The sequence below is a fragment of the Oryctolagus cuniculus genome, chromosome 2 (assembly GCF_964237555.1).
Source record: "Oryctolagus cuniculus chromosome 2, mOryCun1.1, whole genome shotgun sequence".
NCBI lineage: Eukaryota > Metazoa > Chordata > Mammalia > Lagomorpha > Leporidae > Oryctolagus > Oryctolagus cuniculus.
This window is the reverse complement of record NC_091433.1, coordinates 64012551-64038187: the sequence shown is the minus strand read 5'-3', so window position 1 is coordinate 64038187 and position 25637 is coordinate 64012551. Positions and strand designations below refer to the sequence as shown.

At 39.9% G+C, this 25637-nt stretch overlaps 1 protein-coding gene across 10 annotated transcripts in view; it reads right to left on the bottom strand.

Moving 5' to 3' along the window:
• Positions 1-25637, bottom strand: part of TENM3 (teneurin transmembrane protein 3) — a 650972-nt gene that overhangs the window by 624946 nt on the left and 389 nt on the right. Inside the window, exon 1 of one of the 10 annotated variants that reach the window (XM_051842574.2) lies at positions 25226-25362. The exons of the other annotated variants lie outside the window; for them this stretch is intronic. The gene's annotated coding sequence lies outside the window, so the exon portion shown is untranslated. Of the gene's footprint in view, positions 1-25225; positions 25363-25637 lie in introns of those variants that run through there. 10 annotated transcript variants of the gene reach the window in all.

Genomic DNA, 25637 nt, shown 5'->3' with positions numbered 1-25637 from the left:
CAAAGTCTGACCGAGGCTTTCTTTTCCTTTTTCCCCCCAGTACTTAGAAAATGATCAAAATGCTTGTGGATTTTAAACTGCCACCAGATGTAATAATTATACTCTAAACTAATCACCACTAAACCAAAACCTGACTCACAACTAATTAAATTTTATTACATCAACACAGAGCATAGACTTTCAATTTAATACAGAGTACAACTATAAACACAAGAGCCCTTCAGCCTGTATATCCATTTCAAGTAAAATGTTTAGGTCACATTTATAAAGTTTTAACTTGGCAGGGTTTGTAGATCAATTTGGCAATTTCACAATTCTGCTAATTTGCCAACTTCTAAAGATGGGAAAAGGTGTTATTTGCAGAGGTGAACACAATGGATTATGCCACAATAATTCACACAATCGCTAACTGTACAGTATATAAAGACTATGATGTTATCAGAAAAAAATATGGAGTGCAATAAAGGATTCATTTAAGTTCAGGTGTGTGTTTTATTTGACATCACTTATTCTAAGATTCTTGACATACAACACCGCAGAGTCTTTATCTTTTGTGTAAAAATGAAATAATAAAAACATGCATGTTATCACACAGGAATGCAAGAAGCATGCAATGCAGTATCCCTAGCTGAAAGTGTCGAGTCGTTTGCTGTAGAGGGAACCAACGCAGATTAAGCAGCAGCAATTGCCACCCAGTTTTCAAGTGGAAACAGTGGAAGAAATTCCTTTTATTCTTCAATGAAATTGCCGTTAAATTTGTCATTTGCAACAATTGGAAAGTGTAAGTGATTCACTTTATAAACTTTAATTTTATAAAAAATGTTTACTTTCTACCAGATGGTAAGATTAAATTACATAAACACTGTCAGCAAGTTGAATCCTCAGATGTATTCATTCCCACCACAGAAGCTTCAAAACCTGTCTATAATTTTGTTACTGATGTTTAGAAACAGCTGTAGCTGACATAGCTACATGTTATATATGTTGGCTTTAAAGGATTAAATATTCTTAACCCCCAATGGAGAGGTGGTTTGCTGTTAACAAATGCCAGTGTAAATTACACTGGAAGTTATTGCTCCAGCAGAGATACCTCGCTCTACATATTTGGGAAACAAAATGGGCAGGAATCACATTTTTCATTACTAGTGGAAATTCTGTTTGAGTGCAGCAAAAGGAGGATTTCAAATGCACAGCACTTTCTGATAATAAATATAAGATAAATTATCCTCTAAAAAGCCCCTCACATATATCTTCATTAATATTTTAGGCACTAGTAAATTATATATTTTTCTCTTCAGAAGAATTCAACCCATCTCAAGAGACTTTTTTTTTTTTTCCTGGTGCACATTTTGACTTGAATTTTTGGGCAAATCCTGCTGTCTCTTCCATTACAGTTTAAATGTATCATTACAATAATGTTAAAACTGACAGTAGAAACAGCAGGATCTTCTGAAATGCTATATCCCAAATTTTGTACTCAGTTAATGTATCTAAGGGAAGAGAATTAACTAATCTCACTAGCCAGGCTGTAGGCTTTCAAGATTATTTGATTTATGAATTAATCTCATTAATTTTCAAGAACCATTGATTAATAGCAGTCAAGTGTACAGATCTTTGGAGATAATTCATCAACAGAAATGTGTGTGTACATGCATTTGTGCATCTTTAGACATATGTATCACAACCACATATCATAATGCACACACACACACATACACATTTTTTGGTATGTATTTATGACGTTAAAATATCAAACACTTTGGACTATGTGTTTTTAAGCCTGTCAATATACATATAAACAAATGTGCTGAAAAACTGAGCACATATAATAATTACAGAAGATGTATTTTTCACAATATAAAAATAATAAACACCAACAAAAGTGAAAAAAAAAACAAAAATGTGAAAGTGATCAGGACTAAAAGAGAAATCATCTTAAGGAAATTCCAACACAAAGTTTGAAAATTATAACAATTTTTCAGACCTATAATTCATGTTACATTTAAAGTTACATTTTAAAAATTTTAAACATTTTAAAGGCTTAGTGCTTTTCCAAAGATAACATCTTTTCTTTGGCAAGTCATAACAATCTGTTCATAACAAAGAGAACCAAAGGTGATAAAATTAATTCCATCCATTGCTTTTGGGTCTAGTCCCTTCAGTTTATAATTATATGTAACTCACCTCATTCTAACAAATAGATATAAGAGCATAAACAGATATTCAACCTTACATTAAATATCATTACAGTAGTATCCAAATTCAATGCAGTGACTAATATTCTGTATCACAGTTATAGTTCTACAAAGGAAACATGATCCCTTTGAAAGACAGATCTGCACAAGAATTTGTCTTTAAAATATTTATTTACAGGGCTGGGGCTGGCATTGTGGTTTAAGGGATTAAGCTGTAGCCTGCGTTGTGCCAGTTTAAGTCCTGGCTGCTCTACTTCTGATCCAGCTCCCTGCTAATACATCTAGGGAAGCAGCAGAGGATGGCCCAAGTTGGATCCCTGTACCTACTTGGGAGACCTGGAAGAAGCACCTGGCTCCTAGCATCCAATTGGCCCAGCTCCAGTCATCATGGCCATTTGGGGAGTGAACCAGTAGATGGAAGATCTCCCTCCCTCTGACTCACTCTCTAACTCTGCCTTTCAAATAAAATAAATAAAACTTAAAAAAATAAAAATTAAAAAATGTTTGTTTACCTATTTATTTTATTTGAAGGTTAGAGACACAGAGAGCATGCACTCCCATCCTTTGTTACACTCTCCAAATGCCTGCAACACAAAGGGCTGGGCTAGGCTGAAGCTAGAAGTTGGGAACTCAACACAAGTCTCCCACGTGGATGGCAATAACTTAAGTACTTGAGCCATCACCTGCTGCCCCCCAGGGTGCATGGTAGCAGGAAGCTGGAATCAGAATTGGAAACAAGACTCAAACTCAGGCACTCCAATATAGGATGTGTCCCAAAGACATCTTAATCGCAATATTAAATGCCTGCCCCAGAACTCTTTGTCCTCAGTTAAGTCACTCTCATTCTTAAATTCTCCCACTGCAATATGGCTCCTGAGTCTAATTACACATTTTCATTCTAAATTAGCATAATCAATATACTAAGGTCAAACACAAAAATAAAATTACTTCAATACAAGAAACACTTATTTCAATTTTTTGTTATGCATTCAACACTTTACTAATTCTAAGAGTTTTACACTATTTTTTAAAGAATTTTCTTTGGGTGAGTGTTGTGACATGGCAGGTTAAGCTGCCACTTGGAGTCCCAGCTACTCTACTTCCAATCCAGTGCCTTGCTAATGCACCTGGGAGACAGCAAATGATGGCTCAAGTATTTGAATCCCTGCCACCACGTGGGAGATCCAGGTGGAGTTCCTGGCTCCTAGTTTCAGCCTGGCCCAGCTCAGGCTGCTGAGCCATTCTGGGGAGTAAATCAGCAGATGGAGGTCGATCTCTCCCCCACCTCCCTGAGCTCCCCATGACCTTGCCTTGCAAATACATAAACAAACATTTTTTAGAGGAATTTTCTTTGTTAAGAGGCAGGATAGCATGACAGGTTTGGTTTCTTCTTTTTTAATTTGAAATGCAGAGAGAGCGAGAGAGAGAGAGCCAATCTGCAGGTTCACTCCTCAAATGCCTACAATATCCAGGACTGGGCCAGGGACAAAACCAGGAACCAGTAAGTCAATCCAGGTCTCTCATATGGACCCAATTACTTGAGCCATCATTGCTGCCTCCCAGGACCATATTATAAGAGGCTAGAGTACAGAACCAGAGCTAGGTATCAAGCCCAGATACTCTAATGAAGGATGTGGGTCTCTTACCTCACATCTGAACCACTAGACTGAAAGCCTACTCCCTGAAATTTATACTTTTAAGCATGATGGGATGAAACAAACTTTTGTAGTTTGTAAAAGGGAAAAAGGCATCCCTTTTGATAAATGTCTTCATTTTGTACTACCAGATGTCTTTCCGTATCCTCTCATGCTTTCTGATTTTATTTTTGTAAGTGTGAGAACAGTGAAAATGCCAGCCATTGTAGTCAGCCAGCTCAAGCCCCAGCAAACATCACATGGTAAGATGTTATCTTCGTGGCTTTACATAAACACTGAACTTGAAGTCTGCTGGGCTGCTCAGGACCCGAGTTAACTGTACAGCTCACCAAAACCCACATCTGATTAGCTACATTTGATAGGGAGCTTACTTCAATAATCCCATTTTAAATCTAACACAGAAAATCACACACAAAACAAACTGAGCTAAAGTTCTAAACATAGCTGCTTTTTCTTTTTACCTTCATGATAAAGACAAGTCTTAGGATTGTTAAACTAGTTTCCTAACAAGGACAAGTCAACATCTGGATTTTTTTTTTTTTTTTTCAAAAGGCAGCAGGCAGCATGAATTCAGTTAGAAACAAAATCTATCACAAAATTACTCAAAATATCACTTCCATACTATGGGCATTTTTGCTTAATGTTTTGTGGTTTGGGGTGGACTGCCACAAAGATTCCCAGCAGCTGCAAAAAATGATGCCGAAATTGACTCCAATCAATGATGCCACTGAAAAGGACATTTCCAGATTCCTCTGGGCCAGATGGCAGGATTCGAGGGTGCCAAGCTTCTGTCTAAAGGCAGAGGCACGGGGCCTCCATTCACACCAGGCTTCCCTCTGGGTTTCCTTGTATCCTCAAGGTGGAAGCCATAGGAAAGACTTCAGGAAAAGTTGCTGTGAAATTACCTGCCCTTTTAGTTTCACAATGAAAGTTGCGACCATGCCTAAAGAAACAATTTTAAAACCTGATACTTGACTCTGCACAAGGGAAAATATGCTTCCAAACAAGCATACTAAATTTGTGGTCTTCACCAATGGGACACTTGAGTAACCTTGGCCCATAGAAGTATGCATACACTTAAACTGCTTTTGTACCTAAATCTGCCTCACCCCCACACCCCGAAGAAAAGTTAAAGAGGAATTAGTACGCATTTTAGGTTTCTACTCAATTTGCTGCATGCCACACCAGAACAACTTAAGGCTCCCATGGCAGCTATACAAATAGTTCCAAAAAGTCCCAGAGATTCTGATGCAAAGGTGATTTTTCTAAGCGCTATGTGGAGACACTTGCTTAGCTTGCTCCTCCCAGTTGAAGACTGCTGGCTTCAGTTGATCATGTACCTCGAGACAGCTCACCAGCAGGTCAAGAATAAGATGGAACAGATAAGAACAATTTTCCGGGAAGTTAAGCCATACGGGTGATCAAAAATCCAGAGTCCATGGATAAAAACTGATCTTGCTCATCAACCCCAAGTCTTTGCAAAGTGACAAGTGGCCATTTGTCAATTACGAGGAAATCATAAAGTAACTTTCTGGTTCTCAGCGACTTCCTAAATATAATGCATAATCTCAGCCCTAATGGCTCTTACCACGCAGCTGGAATAACGAAATAAGTATTGATCGTATAATCGCTTCACTACATGCTACTAAGTCCAAAGAAAAAAATGAGGGATCTCTGAGTTTCCCTGGAGACACTACTTGACATGGCCATGAAGGAGGATTCAACTTAAAGCAGTGGTTTCTAAACCCTGACTGTGCCTTACAAGCACCTGGGAGGCTCTTAAGTCACCGATTAGGACCAGATCCTACCCCCTCAGCGATTCAGAGTTAACTAGCCTGGGGTGAAACCCTGGTTTTGTTTGCTTTTGTTTGTTTTGTTTTGTTGTTAGAGCTCCCTAAGTGATTCTGAGGTGTGGCCACTGCTGAGAAGCACTGAATAGACAAGGGTTACACAGGAATATCTCATTCCCAAAACTAGAAAAATAAAATACTCAATAACAGAATGGTACAGCCCTTACCTAAAAGATTAAAATCTTTCAGGAAAAAAAAAATACAGAGACTTGAGGTCTTTTTAGAATTCCAGATCTTTCACTTACTTGCTCATTCCAGTAAAACGTGTTTATAAAGGAGGAAGCATGAACTTCTTTGTCATGTGACTAGATGAACAAAGAACAAACGCTAACAAGGCCCCTCACTTTATGGGTGCCATGACTAAGTAGGAAAGAAAGGAGCAATATGGCGGTTTGTGTTACATATTGTTCAATAAGGAATGTGATGATTGTCTTTGCGTTCTTCAGAGAACTCTCTGTTGGAGACGTGGACACTGACGCCAAGGAATATCCACACAGAATACCAGTGAACCAACCGGGAAGCCGCTGCAGCTCCCAGAAGCCTGGACTAGAACAGCTGAGGTAGAAACAAAAGAAGTACACTTGAATGATTCTGAGAGATCTGGGTGCAAACTGCCCATGAATCAATGTTGAAGCCGTGGGAAATGATGACACCCCTGAGTCGGGAAAGTGGGTCGAGAGTCCCAGGGCTCCTTCCCGAGGACCTGCAGCATCTGCAGACCAAGCAGACGAGACACTGAGGAACCGGAGCACCACTTGCTGAGATGCAGGACGCGAGGTGTGAGTGCCGTCACAGAGCAAAGAGAATCCAGCTCTTCTTGGGGAATGCTACTGCATTAAAATGCAAGGACAACTGAAAAGTAGAAACTGGGGAAAGCTACAGATGTTTCCAAGCCTCAGTTTTACATCATTGGCAAATGAGAGGCTTCTCACCTGTATGATTTCTAAATTCCTTTCTACTGTTAAGACACTTTAACTCTCCTCTCCTCTTCTTTCATTCTCATTCTTATTCCTATTTGAAAGAGAGACAAAGATCTTCCATCAACTGATTCACTCCCCAAATGCCTGCAACAGCCAAGGCTGGGCCAGGTGGAAACCAGGAGCAGAGAATTCCATCTGGGGGACAAGGATTCAGGTACTTGACGCATCATTGACTGCCGGCCCAGGCACATTAGCAGAGAGCAAGATCGGAAGCAGAGTAGCTGCAACTTGAACCAGGCACTCCCACAACAGGTGATCCAACCAGATACCCACCTCAAAACCCTTTAATTCTAATAAACTAAAAAATAGCATGGAATGAGGTTGATGTTAACAGATTAAAGCTGTTTGAAAACAGACAGACAGACATGAAAAGTAATGTCACTGAGAGAGTCAAGAACAATTTCGCAGCGAATGTTTAACCTGACACAGAAGTAGAAGGACTCATCCTGTGCCTGGGAAACAGCAAGTAAAGCCAACTGGGTGAAGCTTGCCATGCATGAGACCACTGGGAGCTGGTTAAAAGGGTGGGGCTAGAGCATAAGGTACACACCTTGAGCACCAAGCTAAAGAGGTTGGGCTTCATCCTATTAAGGGAGTCACTGCGAGTCCAGGAGGAGGATGACACGATCAGATCAGGATATTAGGAAAAGTACTCTCTAGGGACAACCTAGAAAAATGGATTGCAAAGACTAAAGACGGGTGGCAGGAAGCCCAGTTCCAAGACATTCTGCAGTAATCAAGATGAGGGATGATGAGAGCTTAAATGAAGAAACTGGCAGTGAGGATGAAAAGGTGGGGTGGGTACAGAATCTGGGCAAAGTGAGAAACAGCAGGCTCAGATGGCTGATCAGACCCGAATGGTGAGCAATGGCCTGTCTGGCAGATGGCTCTTAAGCATCAAGACCATGTGACCAAAGAGGATGATGAAGCAAATACAGGACAGAGGGCAGGCAGCACTGCTCCTAAGCCTGGGAGAAAAGTGACTGCTGTGGTTTGCATGCTGCGTCCCTCCAGAAAACACAGTGAAACTGAATCCCCAGTGCAACAGCAGTAAGAGGTGAATCCTTTAGCAGGTGTTGAGGCCGTCAAGACTTTGCCCTTGTGCATGGTATTCGTGCCTTGCAAAAGGGCTGGAAGGAACTAGCTCGATGCTCTGGGGGCTTGCATGCCTTCTATCACACAGGGAAGCTCCGTACATTCTCCTCTGGAGGCTGCAACATCCAAGGCAGCATTCTGGAAATAGAGACCACACCCTCACCACACCCCAAACCTGCTGAAGCCTCGATCTCCAGCCTCTGTAACTGCGAGAAATAGATTTACATTGTGTGTAAGTGACTCAGTCTCAGGTGTCTTCTTACAGAAGCAGAACAGACCAAGACAGCGCCCAAAAATACTGTCCCAGGGTGCTGGGTGCAGGTGACAAAGTCATCCCACTCTGCATGGTTCCCTCTCCCCCTGGAGTTTCCATGGCATGGACAGCTTATGTCACCCATCTTCAGATGTAACTCTAGCTCCACACTGTTAGCACTGCTCTCTATTTGGAGCTTCTGGTATATACATCTTCTTTTATTTTTGCACCCCTCTGTTAAAGAGCCTAAGGCAATGCTGGACTCCGAACAGATATTTAGTGAAGGATAAATTACTAAGATATTGGAGTTGAAAAACACAAGAGAGCATCTCTCATTCAAACCAACTCACATTTGATATGTTTCAAATTTGCTTTTCAGCAAAACATTAAGAAATCTACTGAGCTAATGTATATGCTACTGGATATCTTGCTTACACCATAAACTTTTAAAAGAATAAGAATATCCAAATGCTAAGTAGCCCCATTAATGAAACAGGAACATTTCTTACTATATACAAGTTTGCCTTAGAATTGTATTTCCATCGGCCGGCGCCACGGCTCACTTGGCTAATCCTCTGCTTGCAGTGTCGGCACCCCGGGTTCTAGTCCTGGTTGGGGCGCCGGATTCTGTCCTGGTTGTTCCTCTTCCAGTCTAGCTCTCTGCTGTGGCCCGGGAGGTCAGTGGAGGATGGCCCAAGTGCTTGGGCTCTGCACCAGCATGGGAGACCAGGAGGAAGCACCTGGCTCCTGGCTTCGGATCGGTGCAGCATGCCCGCTGTAGCGGCCATTTGGGGGGTGAACCAACAGAAAGGAAGACCTTTCTCTCTGTTTCTCTGTCTAAATCTGCCTGTCAAAAAAAAAAAAAGTAAAAAAAAAATTATATTTCCATCACAAAATTGGGCACAAAATAGCCATAAAAATTTTCTTGAAATCCCTAAATATTACAAATGAAGTGGTTTCTACTTAGGTCCTTCCAAAAGGACTGAGTGGAAAGTGTCCATTTGTTTCACTTTTTAAACAAAGTAATAAGAATATAAAGGCGCTGACACCATCAAGACAGATTTTTTTCCATCAAATATTCCAGTTTATCAGCCATCTCAAGATATTTCTAGGTTAATTTTAGAGACAAATTTTATGTCCTTTGAAACATCAAAAGTTGTTCCTTCTTTCCCATATAACTGTTTGCAAAAAGCCTCCCACACATCCACTCTTCTCTTCCTCTGGGACTCTGGACATTCATCATGCGTGCTCGTTACTCTAATGAGTGCTCCTGCCTACGCTGCCTCCTGGCTCAGACATCACAGCCACACTGCCACGGGCCTGGCCCTCCACAGCCAGGCTACAACAAGGCACCTCCACTCCTGCTCCCCTTGAACTGGCCGCTTCCAATGGCTATAACTCGGCAAGTCAAGGAATCAGTGTCGTTAAGAATTACTCATTCAGGACAGCCATCTGGCATGGCCAGTAAGGTGCCACTTGCGAGACTCAACAGCACCTTGAGTCCTGGTTTACGTCCTGGTTCCCCTTCCGATTACAGTTTCCCATTCATGCACATCTGGAAGGTAGAAGATGGTGGCTCAAGTACTTGGGTCCCTACTACCCACACAGGAGATCTGACTTAAAATCTGGGCTTGGGCTATACCTTGGCCCAACGCCAGCTGTTGCAGGCATTTGGGTAGTCAATCAGAAGATGAGAGATTTTCTGTCTTGTTCTTTTTCTGTTTCTCTCATTAAAATGAAAATAATGTTAAAGAATTTTCTTAAGGGGCCAGCATTGTGATATAGTGAGTGAAGCCACAGCCTTTGATGCCAGCATCCCACATGGGTGCCAGTTCATGTTCCGGCTGCTCCACTTCCAACCCAGCTCCCTGTTGATGGCCCGGAGAAAACAGAGAAAGGCGGCCCAGGTGTTTGGGCCCCTGCACCCATGTGGGAGACCTGGAAGAAGATCCTGGCTCCTGACTTTGACCTGCCCCACTGCTGGCAGATGTGGCCATCTGGGGAGTAAAGCAGTGGATAGAAGATGGATCGATCTCTCTCTGTCTCTCCCTCTGTAACTCTTTGAAAATAAATCTTTAAAAAATAGCTCTTAAAATTCTCTAATTAAAAGTAAGTTTCTAGGTGATAACCTAGTAAACAACAGAAGCTCCATGACAACTTTTACCTAAATTAGAGAGCTAGCATAACCAGAAGTCTCACCACTGGAAGGCAGGTGTCACCATTCCTACACACATGCACCTGTGCTCACACACATGATCAATCAGGCATTCACCACACACCTCAGCCCCCATGTTAAGGTCCCAACAAGCATTAGCTCATTTTATCTTTGCAACAGCCCAAATAAGCACATCAGCACAGTAACTTTATGGAGGTTAACCTAACCACAGGGTACACTATGGGACCTGAATTTCAGTCTCCAAAATACACAGAGAACTACACTGGTAAGCACAACATTACTAAAGGATGCTACTCACAATGACCAAGGTCACCACTGCCATCACCACCACCAGTATATCTACAGCATGCCAGGTGTCCCACATCACGTCCACAGGTTGTAACCAATCCCATAATTCAGAAGAAATGAGGCTCAGAGATGAAGTGTCTTTAACCAAGGGTCACACAGCAGGAAAATGACAAAAATGTCATGGATTTCTCTAGGTCCAGTGGCCAACTGGGCTACCACAAAATAATGGAAACCAGTTATACCAGTGGGATTTTATTGTTCTTTGCATGCAATTAGTGTAAAGGTTATGACTTAGTATGTCATATTTGAGTTTTTCTGTCTGGAAGAATCGATTATTTGGATTCAGGCACCAATCTAGCACTAGCAAAATACATATTTTAGTTATAGCTTGCTGTTGGAGTTCCCCCAAAATGATAGGTGTATTAAGGGTGTCAAGAGCCTAGTACTCAGTCCCTGGGGGACAGGAGGAGGAGATAAGGAGGGAGAGACCCAAAGCAGTTAGATGACAGGGCAAAAGGAAAGGCCTTAACAGCTACTGTCACTTAACCCTTTAATGCCTTGGCAAGAATAATGCTTACAGAAGGCTTGCTGGCAGCCTGGGTTTCTGTTTTAAAGCAAGAAAAAGTGTACTGCAAACTGAAAACATTTTCTTCTCCAAAATGGGTAGAGGAGGATGACATTTAAGATAATCCACAATCTGGACCCACGCTCTCTATCCAAGCTCATCACAGATTTCTCCATGGGGGATCCTCTCTGCTCCAGTCCTACTGCTCATCCACAGTCTCCCAAATACATAATGCAGATCTCTGCATCTCTATCACAGGTTGCAAACTGGTGGCCCAACTGCCAAACCCAGGCTGCCGACGTGTTTTGTTTTATCTGTGTGTTTTGTGTGTTGTGTGTTTTTTTGCAATGAGCCAACATTTTAAAATCTAGAGATTTCACATAATTCATATTCTGGCATTTCTCAAAAAAAAAATCTCACAATCTGGCACCATTAGGTTTTACCCTCCCATGGCAACAACTCGTCGAGGTGCCATGTGCTGGCTCCTGCTGGATGAAGCATGCGCCCCTGAGTGCACAGACCCCACCACTCCCTCCATCTCTCAGATGCTGAGACACTGTCAACACCATTTTATCATCAAACTTGCTCTGTTGTTTCCTAACAGTAAAGACCTATTTCTCTATACCAAAGTTTTTCTTTTCGATAAAGGACAAATCAAAGACAAAATAAACTATATATTCCAAGAAATATGAAAACACGTGTATCTATAGATGTGAAGATTCAATACACATATATCCCATCTCATTCATCAAGGACACCTGCTAGCATTAGGAACTGTCCATGAATTAAGATTCACACTGTTGAGCTCTTTGTTGCTCACTGTTTCCCTCCCTGGGAGTCCCTCTACCTTTTCTGGTCAAACCCCTGTCTTTCTGCAGAGATCCACAGTATACAGCCATATCCTCTGTCCTCGTCTAAACATTGCCAGTTCTTGGTTGGAACTACATACAGGCTGAGCAAACCTAACCCAACAAATCCTACATCTGAAATGCTCTGAAATCAGAACCTTTTTGACCATTGACATGACTATCAAACAACTTAAGGGGCAGGGTTCAGCTTAGTGGCTAAGATGCTGCTTGGGATGTCCACATTCCATATTGGAGTGCCGGGGTTTGAGTCCCTGCTCCACTCTCGATTCCAGCTTCCTGCTAATGTGCACTCTGGGAGGTAGCAGGAAACAGCTCAAGTGAGTGAGTGCCTGCTTCCCTGGACTAAGTAACTGGCTCCTGGCTCTGGCCTTGCCGCTCAATTGGAGAAGTCTATGCTTATACACCAAACTCTGTGAAGCTCCAAATTCAGAAATACCTCTGGTCTCAAGCATTCCAGGTAAGAGGTACACAGCCTGTACATCTATCAGGTGAACCACACTTCTACAACTTGAGCAGTGCCAGGTGTTGACCCAAATCTAGAGGCCACAGACCCTTTTATGGAGAGGAGCTCTGATACTGATGTAGAGTGAGGGAAGATTTCACTCCCACATCAATCATTTACGGATGGACTCCTCAGGGCCAGGCACTGTGCTAGCAGCTGGGGCCGAGGGCAGAAGGGTCTCTGCTTTCACAGGGGCTGTGGGCAAGTGCGGCACATTTTGCTGCATGATTCTACAGGAAAGGAGGCAAAATGGTAAGTCTTTGCTTTCCCAGGTCTTTGGCTTCCAACACACCATTCTGTGGGGTGTTCACGGCCACGGGTGGGTGGGGAAGGCAGGTTAAAGACTGTGCTCCAATTCCCGCCACTCGCTATGCTGTTCCACAGCAGCATGGCTGTCCTGTGCGGTCAGTGCCTCGGGACCTTCTCGAAGTCTCACGGTGGTTCAAGGCACTGCTAAAGTCTGTATGTTTCAGGAAGGGTATGCTGGAAGCATTAGTTTCAGCATCACCCGCTGCATCCATTCTCTGGCACTTCCAAAATCCATAAGCCATGAGAGTGAGATCTGATCAAAGTAGTAATTCTTCCATTCTCTCTCCTTTCTTAATAACCTTAATGACTGTTATGTCTTTACATTGAGCCTCAACTCCAAATGAAAACTTCCTAGGGGTCTGAGTTCATGTCTTCTATCTCCTAATCTTCCCCAGGATGCAGCTGCTTGGACACATGAGCGCTAACAAAGCACACGGGGTTTGATTTAAATGTACAGGGAGAGGAAAAATGGCTGCAGAAATAAATAAGGCAAACATTAAAGCTGCATGTTCAAATCAGGGTAGAGTCTTACTATATTTATACAGTCTCATATTTTATAAGTTCATTGGCAGGGGTTCATTAATTTCTAATATAGTAAATATAAAAGGTAAATAATTCAAGCTTTGACTCACAGTATGTTTCTCACCCTGAACAATTTTCAAAAGTTTCCCCAAAGCCATTGTTTTTCCTACCTGGCCTTACATTTTGGATGCATTTTCCCATTGCCATTATGTTCCCATGAGAAGTACTAGAAAAATGAAGGACCATGACGGGTCTTCCTTTTTCAAAACAGCCCGATTCCTCCCACCCCTCAGCCTGCCCTCCGTATACTCCCAAGAATTTTCATCAGCAACAGATATTCTCTAGAAACCCTCCCCCCCCAAAAAAAAAGACAAAGAAAACAAAAATATGTTTACACATTGTGCTTCTGACAACTAAAAATAGTAAGTACTGAACTTGATCATTTTCTACACTCCTCTAATCTCAAAACATCTTTACTTGTGACCATTTTGTTGTGTAAATAATAATGCAAGTAAGTGTGCAGAATTTTCTCTAAAAAGCACTTTCTCTAATGTCTACAAAGTTAAACCACCATACATGTGGGTGTCTGTGTGACAGCAATCATTCTCCAACTTGGCCCATCAAATTAAATGGAAGTGTCTTGCCAGAATATAACATTTTAATAGCTTTGTAAAAAGTGGAAAATTATATTTTGTTTAGAGTTTAAGGTTTGATAACATTTATGAAAATGACCTAGGGTAACCACTTGATTCACTGATTCTCAGCTGCATAAAAATGAACTTGCCTTAGAAAAATTATTAAATATTTGTGAGGTTTTTTTTTTTTTTTTTTTTTTTTTTTTTTTTTTTTTTTTTTTTGCTTAACATCAAGTAAGACAGATTTCTGTGTTTTAATACTTGCAATTCTTCCTAATAACCACTGGCATAACATTTTTACAACTAATAGATTTGTCTGTGGATCAACACACAACACAGATCTGCTCTCCTTTTTAACCTTCCTTCAACATTGATAGAAAGCGAGTTGCACAAAACACATATAATTACATCTGCAAAAACAAAAAAAATTCTCAAACAGCTGTGGAAACAGCAAAGATTAGAATCTGATAGTGGCTTAGCATAATGAAGAAAGGGATTGTAAGGGTTCAGCTACAGAGCTGATGAAAGACGGAAGGAAACCCTGCTCTTCAAAATCCTTAATCTGTATTCCTTCTAAACACTAAATTAAAACACAAATATTCTAAGAACTGTAAACAGTCACTGCATAAATAATGTGTTTCAATCAGACAATCATATAAAGTTATGTATCAACATGTGTGTTCTACTAGCAATAGCCTGGAAATCTGGACATCATTTACCTAAAATACTGAAAGTTTTAATTAAATTCATTTTCTTTTAAAAAAATCGCAAAAGAATTGAATTTTAGTTAAATCTACCTAGTTTCTAGGTCACAGTGTTTATTTTTTTAACCTATTTATACCAGTTATCACAGTACACAATCCTTTATTAGTCTTTGAATTAATCATTATCAGTGATTGTATCTTTTAAAATAGTTTTCTTAATATAAATACTTTCAATTTAAGAACAGAAAACAATTTTTAAATTTATATAAATTTAAAAACATAACTCAGAACAGAAATATGATCATTCTGAAGAAAATCTTTTAAAGTTGATAATATGCTTCAAAAAGCATAGAAATATCAGAAATACTTAAACTGTAATGAAAATTTACTGTACTTCCTCACTTTGCAATTTTTACAAGAAACTTTACTGCTGTTTTTAAACTTCTAGAAGCTGGTAGACTAATAGGAGCCATCTATTAAGATAAATTAATTATCCATAATAAATTATTCTTTCTTATGCAGCATTACTTGTGTTTTACAACTAAAATGTCTCAACCGACTTTTTTCAGTTTTTAATTATCTTCTATTTCACTGACACTGTCTAAATGAAAACTGACACAATTATAAGCACAGTCTGGCCATTTAATTTTTCATATATTTCTTTGACCAAAAAGGGTCTAATTAGAACATGACATTTGTAGCAAACACTCTTTGCAAGAGATTGTTCATTCTAAGTGGGAATATGCTCACATATCACATTCTCACTTCCTTTAAAAATAAGGAAGCATGCTCACTATTTTACGAACATGTTCCTAGAAAATTAAATATGCTATCTTACGTACGTGTCCATGGGAAATTAACCCTCACACTGGTAGATTCAATGGCTTCATTTTTATATGTCACTGTTTTCTTTCTCAAGTTGCTTTCAGTATTACTAATAAGGGGAAAGCGTACAGAGAACTTCCAGGTCATCAGCTCGGCAGATGGTACTGATACACGTGCTACTGAAATGACTCGGCACTCCACAAAAATCAACGCGCTGGTCATGTGGAGGGAGTGGAGAGGCGCCCTTCAAAACTTTTCGGGCTTTGTGATCTTCAGACAAAATATTAATGGCAGGATTTCCAGAGCGCAATCTATTCATACTTCTAAACTAAAATTCTACATAAGTATTAGATTTAGGAAAGGAACCAATTAACTTTTTAGAGGAAATGAAATCATGGCCAGCTACTCTAGTGCTACTTGATAAAACTATTGCACAATAGATTCTGGGATCACAGATTTAAGGGAGAGTGTATAATCCTTCATCAAAGAGTGGCAGCTTATCCACAAAGCTTCCTATTCCTGATGGGCTATTCTTTTAAAAGTAATAACGAGGACTTAAAAACTATGTAACACTCTTCTACCAAAATTAGCCATTTATAACAATGATTCTTAATCCTAAAAGGACCAGAACCTCACCCAGAAAATCTTGAGATACTTTCTGCTGGGACGAAAAAAAAGCATAATGTGCAGTCATAATTTACATTTAGTCCTAACTCAAGTGGTTATGTTCTAGACTTAAAATTAAATGATAAAAAAATACCTAGAAGGTATAACCTTTTTAAGAGAGAAAAATAATTAAAAAACCCCTAGAAGGCTTACATTAATAACATTTTCCCAAGACTGAGAACTATTTATACTTTGCTTTCTTCAACATTTAAAATTTTCAAAGTGAATTATATTATATAGCTTTTTCTAAGCTCAAGTGGTAATTATACAACCAATTCACATACCTGATATCATATTTAAATGAAATACATGATACATTAATGATTTGTTTTAAGTTAATTCACATTAGCTTTTGCTGATAGCTAAATATAAAATCCACCAAACTTAATATGTTAAAATTCCCACCTGCAGTACAATACAGCTTTAAAAGCTACTTTGATCAGATGATGTGAGTGCAATCAACTGATGGCATCTCGTAGCACAAGCTCCCATTCCTCTCCTTCTGATCTCTCAAACTCCTGCATAGGGACACCAAACTATTGTATTTGAAGGTGTGGATTCTACCTTGAAGAAAAAGAGATTAGACCTCTGTCATGGCTATCCTGACTGCTAACGTCATACTTAAATGAAACCCAAGATTAGACTAACTTTACTGAAATCAAACCAGCATGCCAAGAACTGATGCATCTATAATTTTAACATTAATTTTACAAATGCATTCATGTTGTGTGACTTAATAATAGGAATATATCATTCACTGTCCATATTTATAATAAATAACTTCTCGGTTATACATGTGCATTTAACATACATATGTCTTGCTGACATTTCTCCAACTGTTTAAATTATGTAAAATGTGATATCAATTAAGATATTTTTATGATGTTTTAGAACACTAGTGCATCATAGATATCTGATCATCTTTTTTGGCTTCATTACAAAGATAAATTTGAGTTGGTGTATGTTTTAATTACTAATATTTTTTAATTCCTAAATTACAGACCCTAGAGCATGCTATCCATATAAAGAAAAAAATATGACCTTCCATAATTAGTGGAAAAGCATAAAAGACAGAAGCAGTAACTGTAAATAATTCAAATAATTGAGCTTATTTAGAAACATCTTTAGTAAAACAATATTTGAATTTGAAAATATATTTAAGTAGATATTTTCTGCTTCAGAGTACATTTTTAACTCAAAGGTATGCTTTAAATCCTTACATGTAGGATGTATAAACTAAATTTAATTTTAAAGTGATGTGTTTTGAGTTGATATTTTCCCTTAAGTTACAATACCATGTAAATACTATGCCATCTACTACCACAGGAATGAAAAAGAATGCAGAAAATTACATTATGATCAAAACACAGGATAAGAAACAGTGTAAAAAGTACTTCATCTTTAGTAAAGAATCAAAGATCCTGCTATATATGTAAATTTTTAAATTAGTAACACTTAAAACAATCATATTGGGAAATCAACTCAGTAAACCAATATAGTTTATAAAACATTTTGTAACAGCAGAATTTTCCCATTCAGAGATTGTATATCCCTAGGACAAAAGTAGTCACTGAAGAGAAATTTTGCTTCCATGTTCCAACCACAGAAATCATGATATTCTGTCCATATTAGACAAGAAAAAGTTAAGGAAGCATAAAAATTACTCTGAAAGTGGGGTTCATTTCTCAGTTGACAGGTGTATCTTACCTCTGAGGAGTAACTTTAATTTCTGCCTAAATTAAAGTTTATCTTAAACGTTAAATCCGCTCACCCATTCATGGGAGAAAAAACAAGTTGAGAGTCAAGTTCAAGTAGAAGTCTCTTACAAGTATGGCACAGATGGACAGCGTCTGTTCTCATCACTGGAGGACAGCACCCTGGCAGGAGCTCTCGAACCTTCACACCTTTCTGAACGCAAATTTATGGACAGCTGTCTAAGGCTAGAAGGTCTGATGATTTTCAAGTGCTTTCCTGATTTTTCTGGAATGTTTCTTAAAGTATTAGCTAAGAAGAACTGGGTTAACATTTCAGCTATTTTGATGGTGCCAAGTTGTTTCTCCAATTATTACTATCCTACTATCCCTGTCAAGAAGAATACCTTATTTTTCTGACAATCAAGACACAAAATATACTATCTGCAATAGCACAGTGAGTCGCATATCTAAAATTATTAATTTATTACTTACTTGTAATATTTTAACCTACATGAGCATTATTCTCCTAACATAAAATTTATAACTTTCATTTTTTGCATATAGACATAGGAAAACACAGTAACACTGTTCAAGATATGTTGCTAGTTTTTTTGGTTTTTTTTGGTTCCATTCCTAAGAGAAAAAAAAATCAGATTTGTTCTTCAGGAACTATAGAACTGACAGTTTTCCTTTGCTGGAAGTTATTATAAATTTGGAAGGAAATAAAATTTACAGCTGTCTTCTCCTGGTTTGTGATTAGTTTAACTGACAAGCCCTATCTCAGTTTTTATTTTTTTAAAAAAGCCATTTAAAAGATTCGGTCTCTTGCCAATATTTTCCATCTACATGTTGACAAATTCCAAATTCTCCAATAGAAGCATCAGCATAGATGTTACACTTTAAAACAGTATTTGGTACACTGAACATAAAGAACAGACATACTTTGCAATACACCTACTTTTATAATTATCCAAATAAACACATCCCAATATTAATACATTCACATGTGCTTTGTGCAAACCCATTAAAATACTTTACACATTTCCTTTATAAATAAAATTAAAACGAGTCCATCTTGTCGTCTTGCTCTGTGCACAACATACCTTGCAGTGTGTAGTCCAAGTACAGTAGCTCTCCTAAGAGGGTTCTGGGGTGCAGGAGCCAAAGCTGCACACAATAGGAGCGCTGGAATGGCTCCTCAGTGAGGACTTCTTTGGAAACGCCCCTGTTAGCAAAGAGACACCTCCTCACGCTAGTGAGGGGTCCACAGAGCTAATCACCAAGCATTAGCAGAGCTGAATTTATGAGGATACCACCCACTCTAATTTTACGAAGTACCTTCTCTTTCTTTGCTAGGGCAGAAACCACCAATCCCATCACCCTCCTAGCTCAGAGGGGCTTCACTAGATCCAAATACAGTAACGGTAGCGTGAGGCGCCTCAGGAAGATGGTCATTCCCAAGCTGCGATTTCTTTCTAAATTACGGCAATCTGAAGAGGGATGAGCACAAGAATTCTGGCAAGTACAACCAAGAACTGAGGGAATGACAGGGGGACTACAACACACACTGATTAAAAGTCCCATCGTTGAAGAGAGGTGACTTTTGGAAGTCACTTTCCAAGTGGTCTTTGTAACTCATCAGACTGAGATCTTTGCCAAGTCTCTATATAGCAAATCAGAACTTGGCATTCAGCCCATATATAAGACAGTGCATTTATAAAATAAAGTTATTAATACATTTTCTTTTTCCATTCATTTAAAGAATTCCATATTATTCGGAATTTCTTGGAATTTTATAAACTGATATTCTAATTCTAGTGTCAGGATTTAAAATGCATATTCTTAAAAGTGGAAAAATTGATAAGTTAATTTTCTTCTGTACTTACCCAATTAACTTAAACGACAAAATCTGCCCTCTAGACTGTGCTTCTTGTCAAACACACTTCTGCACACAGAAAACACTCAAAGGAACACTGCTCTTTATAAAAGACGTTCTATTCACATTCTCTCTTCTACCTCTTCTCTCTTATCTCCCTCTCCTTCCCTTCCTTCTCTCTCTTCCTCCTTTCCCCATCTCCTTTTGGTTTTGAGGCAGAGACCCAGCAGACCCATTTATAAAACAGCTGGTTATTATTAAATAATATGATTCTGCCCCAGGGCAACTAAATCCCATCATCCTAACTCTAGCTCATCCACTAGCAGAAGCAAACCATTCCACAATATTTGAACATACCTTCTCAACACACAGAACCCACAATGACTTTTACAGACTATATAAGTTGTACAGTTTTACATCATTGAATTCAAGTGTGAATATACACACTGATTTTCCGTAACATTTCATTTTCAAAAGGTATTATCTATTTTGTTTTTGTTGCTGTTTTGTGTTTTATATATATATATATACACATATACACCCTAAACTAGAGGACTATAGATGTGGGGAAAAATGTTTTTTTTTTTTAAAAAAAAAAAGCCACATGTCCACTAGTGATAATCAAATCCTAAACTGAAAAGAGTATAACCACAGTTTGGTGCTACATTACATATTACACATGCTCCTAAACGTATTAGAACCACCCATTATCTGAAGGAAGTCAGACAACTCAGTTAAGACTGCCACCTATCACAAAACTGTTTGAAAAGTCAGTGCAACCCGATCTCCAGCTCATCTGATTCCAAGAAACTATCATCACATCAGTACAACCTCCTTCACTATTTTTATTATTATTATCAATTATTATTCTATGATGCAGTTTCAAACATCTACTCATACAATGTGCCAGCACATTCTGTGACACTGACATGAATTTCCACAGTGGTTCAAGTAGAAACAGACAGGTTTGAGAAGATTACTATCATTGGCAAATTCTATGTAGCAGGTCTAGCTACCTCAACACCTGAGTTATTTAATCAAAATCGTAGAAAAAAGGAACAAAATCCTTTCAAGTAAATGAGTACTACTGTGGCTTAGGTCTATAAAAAATTTCTGATAGCATGCTTCTGCATTTTAATTGTTCATATTCTAATACTTTGTAAAAGGGATTTTAAGTGCTTTACTTTAGCATTTAAAACTGTTTTGAATGAAAGCTTTAAACCAAGAAAAATACCAATCCAGTGCCAATAATATATCATTACAGAGAAGAAAATTCAAATGTAACAAGAGAAACAGTGGCTACCAACTCTTTTATTCCCTGAAAGTAAATAACAATGTCAGTGGTGGAAACTTTACACACAGTATAAAGCTGTTACATTTCTTCAGAAATCCTATACAGTACAAATATGCTAAGAATACTTATCTATTTTAAGTCTTATAATCCATGCATTCCGTATTTTATTATATGGAACTACAATGCAATATATGGACCAAGAAAATTTTAACATGGTCCTTCAGAGGAGAATAAAAAGCTGACACTGACCAGATACAAGTAAGAAATAAATGCAAGTAAATCAGCAGGGTCCATAATATTCCCCATCTTTCCACGTTTCCAATAAGGAATTGCCTCCATATGCATTACCTTTCATTGTCAGGATTATACCTTTCATTGTCAGGATTATACCTCCCATCTGACAAAATAAATTTATAATACATGCACAGGATATGCATCTGTAAGTCTAAGAAATCCCTGGAAAACTCAACTAGAATGTTGAAGTAAACAAAGAATAAGCTTAGATGGGTAACGAAGACCATTTATGACTCAAAGGCCATAAAATCCTTTGATGAGAACAAAGTATACCTCCAAGTATATTGTATTTGGGGGTAAAGACAATTTTAGTTGAAAATGTATTAATGAACTGCTTCTTCCTGCTGTTTGTGATTGCTTGAAAAACTTCAAATTAGGAACTTTTCCAAAAGGATATTTTAATTATGAGAAGTAACATTTTCAAACTCATACAAGGCATCACACTTGTTTGGAAACAAATGACTTCTCAAGATGGAGACGTATTACTATCAATCACCAACAAGTTAATTCCACATAATAAGGCAGGTTTGGATGCAAACTGATCCATTGTGGAATACTGTATCTAAAATTGATTACAACAGCACTCAAAATGAATGCAGCCCTCCAAACCACGTCTTTGCTCAGAAACATTAATCTCAATTAGAAGGAGAGCTTCATAATGATAATGCTTGGTATAAAAAAGTATAAAATAAATCAGGTTTTATAAGACACAACAATTAATCAGTTTTCAGACTAAAATGATTTTTTTTTTTAAGCACAAAATTTACATCAAGGCTCTTCAAACCAGCTGATATCTCCAAAATTAGTTTTAAATGTGTTCTAAAAGAAATTTACATGAAATAAATTTTAAAACTTGGTCATTGCAACTTTTAAATCTCATTGCATTATCGTGGATAATGTAATGTGTCTTTTCAGTACACTTCTTTATCCCAAATGCTGTGTTCAATTTTTCTCTGGACTACCACTCTATGAAAAAGATGAACACTGATTTCAACTGAAAATTCAAAGGAATGGATAACTAGTTGTGGATCAGAGAAAGAAGTTTGCTGGCAAATCATTATATTCCATGTTCATAGCCTCAATATAAGTATAGAAATCAGCCCTTAAAGTCAAAATGGACATCTGACTATCAAATAAAACCCTAGGTCATGAGCAAGGTGTGACTGAACCTGCTTCACAGCTCAGCCATCAGACAAGGGCTGCTGCTGTATACACTGATTCACAGAAGTGTAATACGTGGGTGACATTCATCTGCCACCCAGAAACCAAAATGTTAAAGAGTACAATAAAGCTTAATAACAAGCACGATACATGTAGGTATTGAAATAATCAATGTTAATAAACTAACAAAGTCGACTTTACGGCACTTGTATCTCAGACGATGATCATGCTTCGGACTTACTTCTTAATATCATAGCAAGTAGGATCAACTTGAGCATTTCCAAACACACTTTCGCTGCTACTGCAAACGTCTCATTTCTTGTACATCCAGCCCAACACTGATTCCGTGTCCCTGACAGGTCACTCTGCTCATAGGGCTCGCCACACCATACACTTTCCTCTGGTTTCTCATTTGCTTGACTCTTTACAAAAAGAATAATTACTCTTGGCTCTCAGAAGCTAAGTAAGAAAGATTAGCATGAACTTACTAACTGGATCAGCATTGTTCAGTTAGGTTTCCTTTCTGAATAAATTTAAAACTTTTCACTCTATTTAGGAGCTTTCCTCTATTCAAAGATAAGCACCCTTATCTTTCTTTGTCTTCTCCCTAATAAAGCTAGTTCCCTTTTCTCACCGAAAGACTGATGACACGCCTTCAAGATCATAGTAAGCCAAGCCTCTATAATTTATCTAAAGCAGCATTGCTTTCTAGAAAATAAACAGCCATATAAAATGATTCCATTTATAAAAATAACCAATCACCACCCTACTACAAACCTATCTGCTTTATTTCAAATAATAAAGCAATCCTCATTTAGGGTTGATATTCTCTGCCTGATTTAATGCTGTTGGCATAGGTACTCACATGGTTCTCAAAATACATAAACACCAGCATAGTTATTAGTATAATTGCATTTCTTATAAAAACTGCACAGTGTATACAAAACACTTATCTGTCTTATTCGAAGGAACTTTTTCTAATACTATCTGTTCTTTTTAAAAGTTCTCTAAAATCAGATAGTTTTACTATTAGAAAAAAACAGTACCTTTAAGTGAGAGGAATATTAAAATTCGTGCTAAAAAAAAAGAGGCAAGATTGTTAAGGAAAATACAACAGGAAGAGAGATACACACAATCCTGAAATACACAATAGAATAACTAACCTCATTATAAACCCCTATCTTTGAAGTATTTAAGAATAATTTGTGAATGCCATGACATTTTAAAGTGGGATTAGCAAGTCTTATTACTGAACTAACCTCTCAGTTAGATCAAGAATTAAATATTTGCTCTGCATTTAGAATCACAAATCGAAACTTTCAAGGCTCATACAAGAATTTCATATATTAAGAAATCCAAGCCAAAAGTTGTAGATTATTAAAATTGTATTAAGGAAAGTGCAAAGCGAGATTGCTGGGGTATTTACAAAATCTTGTGTTTTAACTGAAATATTAAAATGCATAATGAATTACAATTATACAGGTACTCCGCATTCCAAACTCTTCCTGTTATACTAGAAAGACTACAAACACCTCTCCAACTAGGCACCCGGGGAAAGGGGTGTGCATTGTATTTTAAACACATTCAACAAGGAATTCAAATCACCAAGTTCTGTTCATTGGCAATCCCATCTTTTGGCGGTGCTCTTCCAAGATTTCCAAAGATGGTACCCCTGCTTTCTTTCTTTTTTCTTTTGACAACAGACGGGAAAGGGAAAGCCTGAATATATTTCTACTTTTAGGGGAAAGACCACCCAGCGGATTCTGCCAGAGTCTAAAATGTGTGACAAGTACACTGTCAGAAGAGAAGGAGAGCCTGATGAAGCGACTCCTGTTCTCCAGTATACCAGCTGTCCAGGGCCCCGTACAACGTGGGGGACGGCTCTCACCCATTCATTGCCACGGTTACCTACTCAAAAGTACCTGCAAACTTTTCTCGTGCTGGAAATTGACTTCAGATGTATTTGCTGTCTCACTCGGGGAGATTACTGTTACCCTTTCTGCACAACAAAAAATTAACAAGTCATCATTATAACTACCTTAAAAGTGAGACAGTGAGAGGGGAATCCAAACCGCATCCTAAGATGCTCAGCCAAGATCAAGCTGGACCATCCCGGCTCAACCCTAACCTCCGCGCCACAGGCACTTGGGCTGAGTTGCAGACTCCCACGTCTGTTACTTTTTTTTCTTTTTTCTTTTTTTAAATGCCAGTTCCGAGCATTCCTGCTGTTGTTGCTTCCAGCCCCATCCCGAGTTTCCAGATCAAGTTTCAGTGGCGATCCACCACTCCCCACACCATCCCTGAGCCTACTCCTTCCCTCGCTCCGGTCCAACTCAGAAGCTTCTCTGCACTTGCCCTGAGGGGTTCACAGCTCCGGGAAGCCCTCACGGGATCCACTCACACCCGCTCTCGGAGTGTGCAGGGCCCGGTATCATCACGCGGGGGCGGGGGGCAAGACCGCCAGGACTCCCTGCCCCGCGGGAGCGCCCGGCCGCTGGGCTGCCTGCCTCCGGGAAGGAGCCCGGGAGCCCCGCTGCCCGGTTTGTGGGCAGCGGCTCGGGACAAGTTCCCACCTGAGGTGTCAGCTGCGAGGGAGGGGCGAGGACGCGGAGGCCGGCCCCGCGGCCAGCCCGCACTCTCAGGGGATGCTCCTCCGCCCCACTGGGCTGGCCGGCGGGCGGCCGCCTCGCCGAGCAGCCGGGAGACTGCGCCGTCCCAGCCAGCCCGCCAGCCCGCCCGGCCGCTCCCGGCGCCGCGGCCCGGGCACTAGGACCCCAGAAAGGAAAGAGGGCGCGCCGGCGGTGGCGCCGCACTTACCGCGCTCCGCTCACCCGCGCCGCCGGTCGCTCCCCGGCCGCAGCCGCCGCGTCCACCGGAGCAGCGCGCACACCCAGCGCGGGGCCAGATTCAAAGACGGGGGCCCGGCGGGTGGGCGCGGGGGGCCGGGGCCGAGGGGAGGGGAGAACAGCAAGTGTTACAACTTCCTCCCTGCCCTGCGCCGGCCGCGGGGCCCGGGGCCGCGGCGAGGGGAGGGCAGCGCGCGCCGAGCGCCAATGAGTTCACTTTCTTTTTCTCCCCCGCGCTCCCCCTCTCCCTTCCCGCCGGCCCCCTCCAGCCTCCTCCGCGCCCGACCGGGCCGGCCCGGAGTTTGCGGTGCCCGGCCCGGGGGGGCGGGAAAGGTGGAGGAGAAGGAAGAGGAGGGAGAGGTGAGGCGGCGCGTGGGGCGCTG